The sequence below is a fragment of the Lycorma delicatula genome, chromosome 6 (genome assembly GCF_047948215.1).
Source record: "Lycorma delicatula isolate Av1 chromosome 6, ASM4794821v1, whole genome shotgun sequence".
In the NCBI taxonomy this organism is placed as follows: domain Eukaryota; kingdom Metazoa; phylum Arthropoda; class Insecta; order Hemiptera; family Fulgoridae; genus Lycorma; species Lycorma delicatula.
The window spans coordinates 27,280,911-27,290,486 of NC_134460.1; the positions used below are offsets into that span (position 1 = coordinate 27,280,911).

The 9,576-nt window shown below is 28.0% G+C and overlaps 1 protein-coding gene across 2 annotated transcripts in view; it reads right to left on the reverse strand.

Annotated features, from left to right (window-relative positions):
* Positions 1-9,159, reverse strand: part of MESR3 (misexpression suppressor of ras 3) — a 309,084-nt gene extending 299,925 nt beyond the window's left edge. For both annotated transcript variants that reach the window (XM_075369473.1, XM_075369474.1), the window contains exon 1: positions 8,913-9,159. The gene's annotated coding sequence lies outside the window, so the exon portion shown is untranslated. The remainder of the gene's footprint in view (positions 1-8,912) is intronic.
* Positions 9,160-9,576: the final 417 nt, after the last annotated feature.

Here is a 9,576-nt window from a genome sequence, read left to right on the forward strand (position 1 = left end):
CCCTTTTCCCACACACGTAAATCGGTCCAGTAGTTTTTAACCTATAGCGGACACACATACGAGCATTGTCTTATATATATATATATATAGAAGAAGAAAGTCTGTAAGTATATTTGTTTGTTTCGTAAATATCTCGACCCCGGAGGCACCTAGCGGGTTTAGTTTTCGCAAAATTTTTCTTATCGCGTACCTAATATATATTCTGAATATGATCCAAAAATGACCATAAATTAATTTTTTTCAAATATATCAACCCCCAACGCCATCTAGCGGGTCCATTTTTTGCAGAAGTATTTCTTTTCATGTATGTAAAACATATCCTTAATATGAGCCGAATCGGACCATAAATACAATTTTTCGAAATATCTCGACCCCAGTGCCACCTAGCAGATCCATTTTTTGCTAAAATATTTATTTTCACGTAACTAATATATATTCTAAATATGAGCCAAATCGGACCATAAATAACATATTTCGAAATATCTCAGCGCCACCTAGCGGGTCCAAACTAATCCAGAAACCTTCCCTGGCATGCGTCCAACCATTCCCCAAAGTTTCATTGCTATCGGATGAACGGTTTAGGAAGGCATAAGAGACATACAGACAGACAAACATTCATTTATATATATATATATATATATATATATATATATATATTGTATATACAAATAAATACATTAAAAAACTAGCTTTATCTTAGATAAGAAAATTGGTGGAAAATTTCATAAAAAGTGCTGTTAAGTCAGACTATATTGATTACAATAAATCTTTTAAAGTCTAAACACTATAAATAAAATACAGTTTAACACAAAAGTGTTAAAGTGTGCTTTAAAAGTTTAAAGTACAGTTTAAAATACAATTTAAATTTTTATACATAAAAAGAGGCTTATTAAAATAATTATAAACGTTAACGTCGAATTCTTTTGAGTGTAAACTGAAATGCTTATATTAAAAGATTCTGATGTATTCAAAATTAACTTCAAAAGTAGAAGTATACGAAAAGCAAAATCAGTTATAAAGATAAATGGATGGAAAAGTGATGTTGCAGTTAGAAAAGGGTAAGGCAAGGCTACGGATTATTGCCATTATTATTTAATATATACATCGAGCAAACCATAAACGAACCAATGTAACGAGTACTTTAGTAGAATCAAGGTGACTAGCATTAGAATAAGATGCATTATTTCGCACATGATGTAGCGATTACAGCCCAAGAAAAATTTAAAACTATCTTTAGAAAGTTTAGATTATGCATATATACTCGTATATTAAAAAGTCACTTTAAAATAAAAATCAATAAAATATAGATCATGTTGTTCTCCAAGGATACTGAAAAACATTAATTAAAATTAATTAATTATTATTATAGTATAATAAATAATATTTCTTAAAAATAATACGAAATTAAATATTATATTAAGTGGATGACATTGCCTTAATGCAAATATCAGATTTTAAATATCTTGAAAATATTTTCACAAAAAATCTGGACACCATATGATTTCCTTGTATGCCTATTAAATTACTATACACATTTTTAAAAGTACATAAAATTTTATTTCACTAATAATATCTGATTTTTTCCTATTTTTTTATTGATATTGAATAATTATTAGTTATTGTAAATTTTTTTTTTACAATCAGAAGTTAATAATTATTAATAAATCCATATATTTAAATTAAAAAAATAAGTTAAAAAAAGGAGATGTAGTCGGATTTGAACCGATGTGCCTTCCCCTTGTAAGATCCAAATATTCCATTAATTAAAGTTTCATTTGGCTATAACTCTGGAACCAATAAAAATAAGAACCACTTATGATACATCGTTGAAAAGCTCTCAATGAGGACTTATTACTGCAGTTAAGAAAAGTCCAAAATCCAAACCTTTTGGATTTTGGGCTTTTTTGGAAACTTTTGGTCCAGTCGATCGCAATCAAAAGGGGAAGAGCACAACTAGATATTACAACAGTTCTAAATCCAAAATTTCAACATTCTACCGCTAATCATTTTTGACTTATGCGAGACACAAATGCCGCGCCGAAACTAGTCAAAATGGATTCAGGGATGGTCAAAATAGATAGTTCCGTTGAAATCTGAAAAGCGAAATTTTTCGCGATTACAATACTTCCTTGTACGCAAAGAAGTAAAACAGGGGTCAAATAAATAGTCATAGTTCAAACAATTAGACAAGCTTACATAATTTTATAAATAAAAATCTTGTACTTGAAGTAGAACATATCTTAAAATAAAAAAGATGTGAACTCTCAGTAAAACTGAGCAGAAAATTATAAATGCTTTTGAAAGATGGTGATGGAAAAAAAATTAAATTGAACAGGTAGTGTGACGAATGATGATGCATTTCGACGAGCATAGGAAGAGAGATGGCTTATAAATGTTTTAGAAAAAATACCTTTCATAGCCATTAATAGCGCATTTTATCGAGTTTATCAAAATTAGATTACAAGCATAATATCTAATAAAGTATTAAGAAAACCTAATTGTAGGATTAGCTATAATATTTTAAGGAGTCGTTACGATTAACAAATATTTAGAAGTGAATGGCTTGAAATAAATTTAGATGGAGAACTCTCAACAATCGGAAGAATAAAGAAGAATGTCAAATGGAATACAGAATTTTTTTAATTCTTACCATTTATTATAAACGAAGATAAACAATCCATGGCATTACAACTGCTCTCAAATTCTGCACCTATAGCGACCATGACGCTTTTTTTAAAACTGAAAGTAATTGTTTTGGTATAATGAGATTAATCTATACAAAATTATAATTTTTTTCTACAATGATAAATTAATTCGTATGACATTCCGGAATTCTCCTGATGTACAATCATGCTTAGCCTTATATTGTCAACCTATCGCAAACGAAGAGAAACGCTGATCCTCTTCGCCATCTTGACATGCATTCTTTTAATGTAATAAAAATTTACGAAATATTTATGAAATTAAGCAATAGAACTTCTTCGTGATTGCCTTTTTTATCACAAAATTTATTAATCGAAAAAAAATCGTAAATAATACTTATATTTCTAAACGCGCGCGCGCACACACACACCGACAAAACACATTCACAATTGTAATAAGTATTTTCAAGATATAAACTATAATTATTGTTTTAATATAAAAAGAATTTTAAGAGAAGTTAATTGTTAACAAATAAATAAGACCATTATTATAAAAAAACAACTATATAGTAATACAAAAAATAAATAGTTAAAAAAAAAAAATCGAAAAAATTTCTAGAAGTGTATTACTAAATATATCTACATAAATAAAACAAGTCGTGAGCGGTTTATAATCAACGCTCAACAAAAACTACTGAAGATAAATTGATGAAAATTTATACACATCCTTCTTCTTATGGTGTAATTGCACACTACGAAAGGATTTTTTTTTTAATTCGATTTGGGCTTGCTAATACTCTTCAGATAAATATACAAAAACTATTTTCGGGTTTTTTTTATTTTAATATCTTAAGGGGTTAAAAATATACATATTTTTTTCATTTTTGCCGTTTTATGCTAAGGCTATTGAATCAATCTTTATGAGATTTGGTAACAATATTTATATTTGTAATTCTGATTATGTATTTCGCGAGCGAAGCCGAGACGGGAAATTAACAAGTCCTGTACTGACCAATCTGTTGTTCTAAAAAAAAATTACACAGTTTTTATAAACTGAACAGGCTTTAATTTTTATTTATCATTATTATTTTCACAAGCATGAATTTAATGAAAACAAGGTATTCCAGAAGGGAGATGTACCAGTTAAATATCCCCTGATCACGACAGGAAACGCATATAATCATTTAGCGTGGACAAAGCCGCGACGGGGTTGCTAGTGCTTTTTATACACACACACACACATATATATATATATGTATATCTTAAGTACATAAAAATAAAATCAAATCGTTCAAAGAGTTTTTAACTAAAAGAGTATTTTTTAATTTTATGTACTTTTTTAATTTTTAATTTTCTGGTTGGTTTTTAATAAATTTTGAACAGTGTAGAAGATTTTACAAATGCGAAATAAATATTTTTACATTAAAATCAAATAAGATAAAATAATCTAAGCACTATTGCTTAGATTATTTTATACGTAGTTGTATGTTATAAGTAGTTGTCTATACAACTACGTATAACATTTTTTTTAAATTTTGATTTTCTTTTACAGATTATAAAAGTAATTTAGAAAATTAAATCCAACTCTCTTTCACTTTTCTATAAATCCATTAAATCAAAATTTACCCCCTCCAGTACGTAAATATTACTGTGAAAAGATGGGAAAATTGAATCTTTGCACAATACTGAATTCAATATTTAAGCGAAGTTTAACAAATTCTTTTTTTTAGTAAATATTATAAAATTAATTTTAAGATATATAATCTGAATACAACTTCGGTCAGATTCTTACACGTTATGACATTAATGACTATATATAATATAGTCAAATTGTAAGGATTACATATATATATTTTTCAGATTCATTTGTTTTCTTTGTACTCTTCTTACTTAAATGTAAACATCTCCTATCATCTTTCTTCTTATTTGTTAATGAACCAGCTGGTCTTAATCATTGTTATAATTATTAATTGTATGTATTTGTCACTCTTTCTTTTAAGACGTTGAAGAAATAACATTACTAAGTTCTATATCTGTTCTAGCTAGACATCATATTTAATATATATTTAAAAATGTAAACTAAACTAAACGCATGAATCAATAGTTTCATGCTTTTAGTTAAGTTTACAATAGTAACATAAGTAACTTTAAGTTACAATAGTAACATAATGTTAACGATTAATTCAATGTAAATTTAAAGTAAAAAAAGTGCTTAACAATTCTTGGTTTTCCGGCAAAATTACTTAATGTATACAGTTTAGACCACTAACGAATTACTCCGCGGCTGGAATTGTTGTACATATATATTGTTGGGCCAAAAGGTTTAAATTTATAAAATTACGTAGTTTATATAAAAGTAAAAATGTAGCAAAAAAATAACGTACATTCCTATTTTGTGCAAAAAAAAACATACAAATAAATCTTCCGTGTAAATGAGCCCCGATTCCTTTACTAATCCACCCTTCTGAAACCTCAATTCCAAATTTTAATGAAATTCTCCACATATGTAGAGTCACTAGGTCCAATTTGAAGAGTTTTAGTCGAGACAATCTCGAATTACTTAAGCGAGGGGATGATGAACAGCCTCCTGTGGAGTCGTCGTTCGTCCGAGCTTGTGGGATGGGCGACGATGATGTGACACGAGGACTCCGTCGCCCACGAGCTGTTGGGCCCCCTCCGGGGATCCGGTTATATGCAGATAACTGTTACGACCAAGACCCACCCGGGTCTTGATTAGGTTGAGTTGGCGACGACACTGAGTTATGCTTAATTGCGGATTCCGCTCCAATACGCGTACATAAAACCAAAGGAAAAAATATCTCGAATTATTTACGAAAGCAGATACCAGCACTTAGACATAAGCATGAGTATGTGCTCACCAGCACATTCTCATACTTCCCAACCACATATTTACTTAACTTATCTCAATGTTTTCATGTCTGTATCAACCAAAAAAAATAAACAGGTTGGTTTTGCACGATTACCATACTTTTCTCTCGTTATAATAAATAGTTATACTAAAACCGTTGTGAAAGTAAAAACACATTAGTTTCAAGGAAGCCATCTCCAGTTTGTAGAGTCGATTTTAATAACAATATTAAGTTTGTTAAACCGATAATGCAGTGATATTTAATCTGATAGTAGTGTTATAAATTACAATTATAAATTACTATATTATAACATTGCGTAAAAAGCGATCCTTTTTTTTCAAAAACAGCTGTCAATAAATGTGTAGAACTTTCCTGCTAATGGTTATTTACTCTTATATAGTGGAAAAATAAAATTATAAATGAAAAAAATTAACTAAGATTTCTTTTTGGGTTGGAGAGTAATCTGTGATGAAGTTTTATTGTAAATTATCATTACATGTTTAAATAAACCAAGATTTTTTTTAAATTCAAAAAATCTGTATTTTTTGTTTCTTTTCTGCTCCTTCAGCTCCAAAATCATCTTCCAAGAATATCTTTCGATTTTTCTACATTTATTATGTTAAATGGAAGAAATTTTTAAAAAATTCACAGAACATTTACAATCAATAAAAATTTACCTAGGATTTTCCTTTTTTGTGGGTGGAGGAGGTGTAGATTATGTTGAAATGTTATAATAATATTATTATTAAAACTTTATTATTTTTCAAAAATTTGATCGGCTCCCCCACTCACAATATTGCCCCAAAGTACTTTTTTTTTTCTTTTAGTAGATCACTATCACTACTTCTATGCCTAGGAAGACATAATTCGGTTAAAAGAATATGTAATAAAAAATATTTTTTTAGAGTTTTGGGGACGGGGGAATTTGGAACAAATTTTTTTTAAATAGTATCATAAGCATATACACATGTTCTAAGCTTAATATAAAGTGCGATTATGTTTGCAAAAGTTTGAGAAAATATACCCCTAAAACTCCTCCACTTCACCATCTGGAGTTATTGTCCCCAACATTTTACCAATAAATTGCCCTATATACATGATTTTCTGTAAAATATTTCATCAAAATCGGTTGATCCAATCAAGCTTCAAACGCGCAAATATACGTACATTACCCGCTTTTTTTGTTTTTGGTGGTTGGTGGGTCATGAAACGTCGAGAAGTACAAAAAACCTGTATCCCATTTTTTGATTGATTACTATACTTTCATTCTTGCAGCGTAGCTCTAGAGAGATGATTCCAGGAAAGTAAAAACTTTGATTGATGGCAACAGATAATTACCAAGTCAGGAATATATTACATAAAAACAATAATAATAATAATAATAAACGAGAAAATTAATTAAAATAACTGGTCTAATAAAATAGTAAAATGTAAATGATGATGAAAAGTTTGATGAAACCTTAAATTACTACTAGCTAATTAACAAACTGGTTATACAGACAGGATCGTAAAATGTAGACGAATACCCTCGATCTAACCGCCTACAACACAGTACTAAACTTTAATACAGTACCAATAAATGTCTGTGTAATGTAGTAGTTTAACCAGAATAATGATAAACGATCTGATATTTTACACTTAGCTGAATACCGATGTGTATTTTATACATAAGCATGTCAAGTAAAACTTAATTATAGGTGCCAAACTTAATTTATTTTTACAAATGGCTACACTGCATAAAAATACTGTATATTGAAAATACTGTATAAGTATTTCCAATATATTAAACATTTCTTATTCATTACTACGCAAGGGAATTGTTTTTATTTAAATCAACAAACAATAATGGTTTAGTAGAAAAGGCCTATTATGTTTTTGTTGCAATCTTTAAAAATTACTGATCTATAACAGATTATCCCATCAATCCATTTAAAATGAAATTAAAGTTTTTTTTGGAATTAATATTTTGTTGATTTTTTCAAATAATACTAATCAAAGGATGCTTTTAAAAATAGTGAATATTTGCATCTTTGTTTTACGAATATGTAAATATGTGCTCAAACTACTTTCATTAACGGCTTCGAAATATGTTTTTTTAATTTTCTATCTTCACCTTTTTCATGTATTAAATATTAAATTATTTATTTATATGGACTTTAATCAGTTCTATTTTTTATTGAGTAATTGTTTTGACTACGGTCTCCCTTGATACATCCAGGCGAATGCTAGTAGTGTAGTTGCTGTTTTTTTTAATATTCTAACATACCTAGCCATTTCTGACATGATCTGTATAATTTATTATATACCGATCAACATAAAACAATTATCTCTTTATTAATGTCAAAAAATGTAGTTTTGATTGGCGTCTCTTTTACAGTAGTAAAAGTACAAGTAAAAAAAACCTTTGGTTAAATTTAATCACTCAAAAATTAGATACTTTGGAAACACCATGGCCATTTTGAGAATGTTTCATATAATTTTTTAAAATGAAATAAAAACTTAAGTAAATCAAGCGTTCCTGTTATTGCTACTGTCCTTTTAAACATGTGCACAATGACTCTACTCAGTAAATGATGAGAATGTATAACTTAAAGATTATCATAAAATATAACATAGCTTAAATAAAATCGATTAAATAATACTAAAATATTTTTTAAGCGTCATTTTTAAATTAACCAAAAGTAGTTATCCAAAACAGCAAGACAAATGTTTGTTTTCAATATTAAAACATAATATAGATTTTATGGATGCGTAGAATAACGTTTGTTTCCAGCACGATCTGATAAACATTCAGTTAAATGTATAACGTATTTGTTTGATTTAAAAATAAAAAAAACGGATCGAATAGACAATTACAAATACTTTTTTAAATAATCAGTAGTACCGAAAATAATTTCAGAATGGTCTAAAGTAATATTATTACAATATAAACTATGTTTTAGGATTGATTTTAGATAGTTACAAAATGTTACATATTTCTATAGCTTAAAGAGATTTAAAAATTAAATACCACACGTTTTTTAAAGTTTAACGTTCAACATTTTATAATTTTATACACACTGTATATTTATTAAAAAAATACATATTTTAAAACCAATATTTTATTCATTTCAAACAATAAAATATACAAATTCATAAATTGTTTTTATATATACCTATCGTATTAAGCCAATGAAAGTTTTCTTTTAACTTACGTTTATTATCTTTTGTCCATTAAATAAACAAAATAACATGCATCTAAACCATTTGAAAAATACTAAAACAACTGCAAAAACCTTGGTAGTCCATAAAAAACAAATAAAATTTAAGTTATTAGACAACTAACTTTAGTTTTTAAATATAAAAACTAATATACCAACTAATATATATATATTCTAATATAAAAACTTTTTTTACTTACGTTTTCTTATATAAAACAAATCCTTGTTTCACTCAATATAGCATTAATATAAATATTATTAATTTAAAAAAAGTAAAAAAAAAAAACAAACACAACAACGACTTTATAAAGCCGTCTAAATAAAACGATTGATGACTGTAAATAACCACAAGTTATAATAATGCAAACGACACTAAAAACAACTGCAACGCCAGACAAACAGTCAACACGCACGATGTCAGTAAGCAGACTGATGGTAGGATCCGGAGCGGTTGTTGTACGATAGTTGAGGCACCCGCGCGCCGCATCTCTCTGCGATGCTAGCGCTCCGTGTAGGACAAAAATGAACTACTAAACTGTTGTATACCCTGATTTAAAAATGCAGGTATAACAAATGCATCAACGTATGTACGTCATTACTGAGACAGCTCTGCTAACAATTTAATTTGTTTGTAATACCTTTTTAATTGTTTTTTTATCTGTAAGACACATTGAATGTAATTTTTAAAACAATTTTTTTTCGAAGTTGAAATATTCCAGTACATCACTAAAAAAAAAATCGTAACGTAATAAAATCAGAAAGTATCCATTCCATTTATGGAATATTATTTTAAATAAATAATTTTAAGAATCGTAGGTCTTAGAACTTTTAAAATATCGAAAAACTACAATATCTTTAAAATAG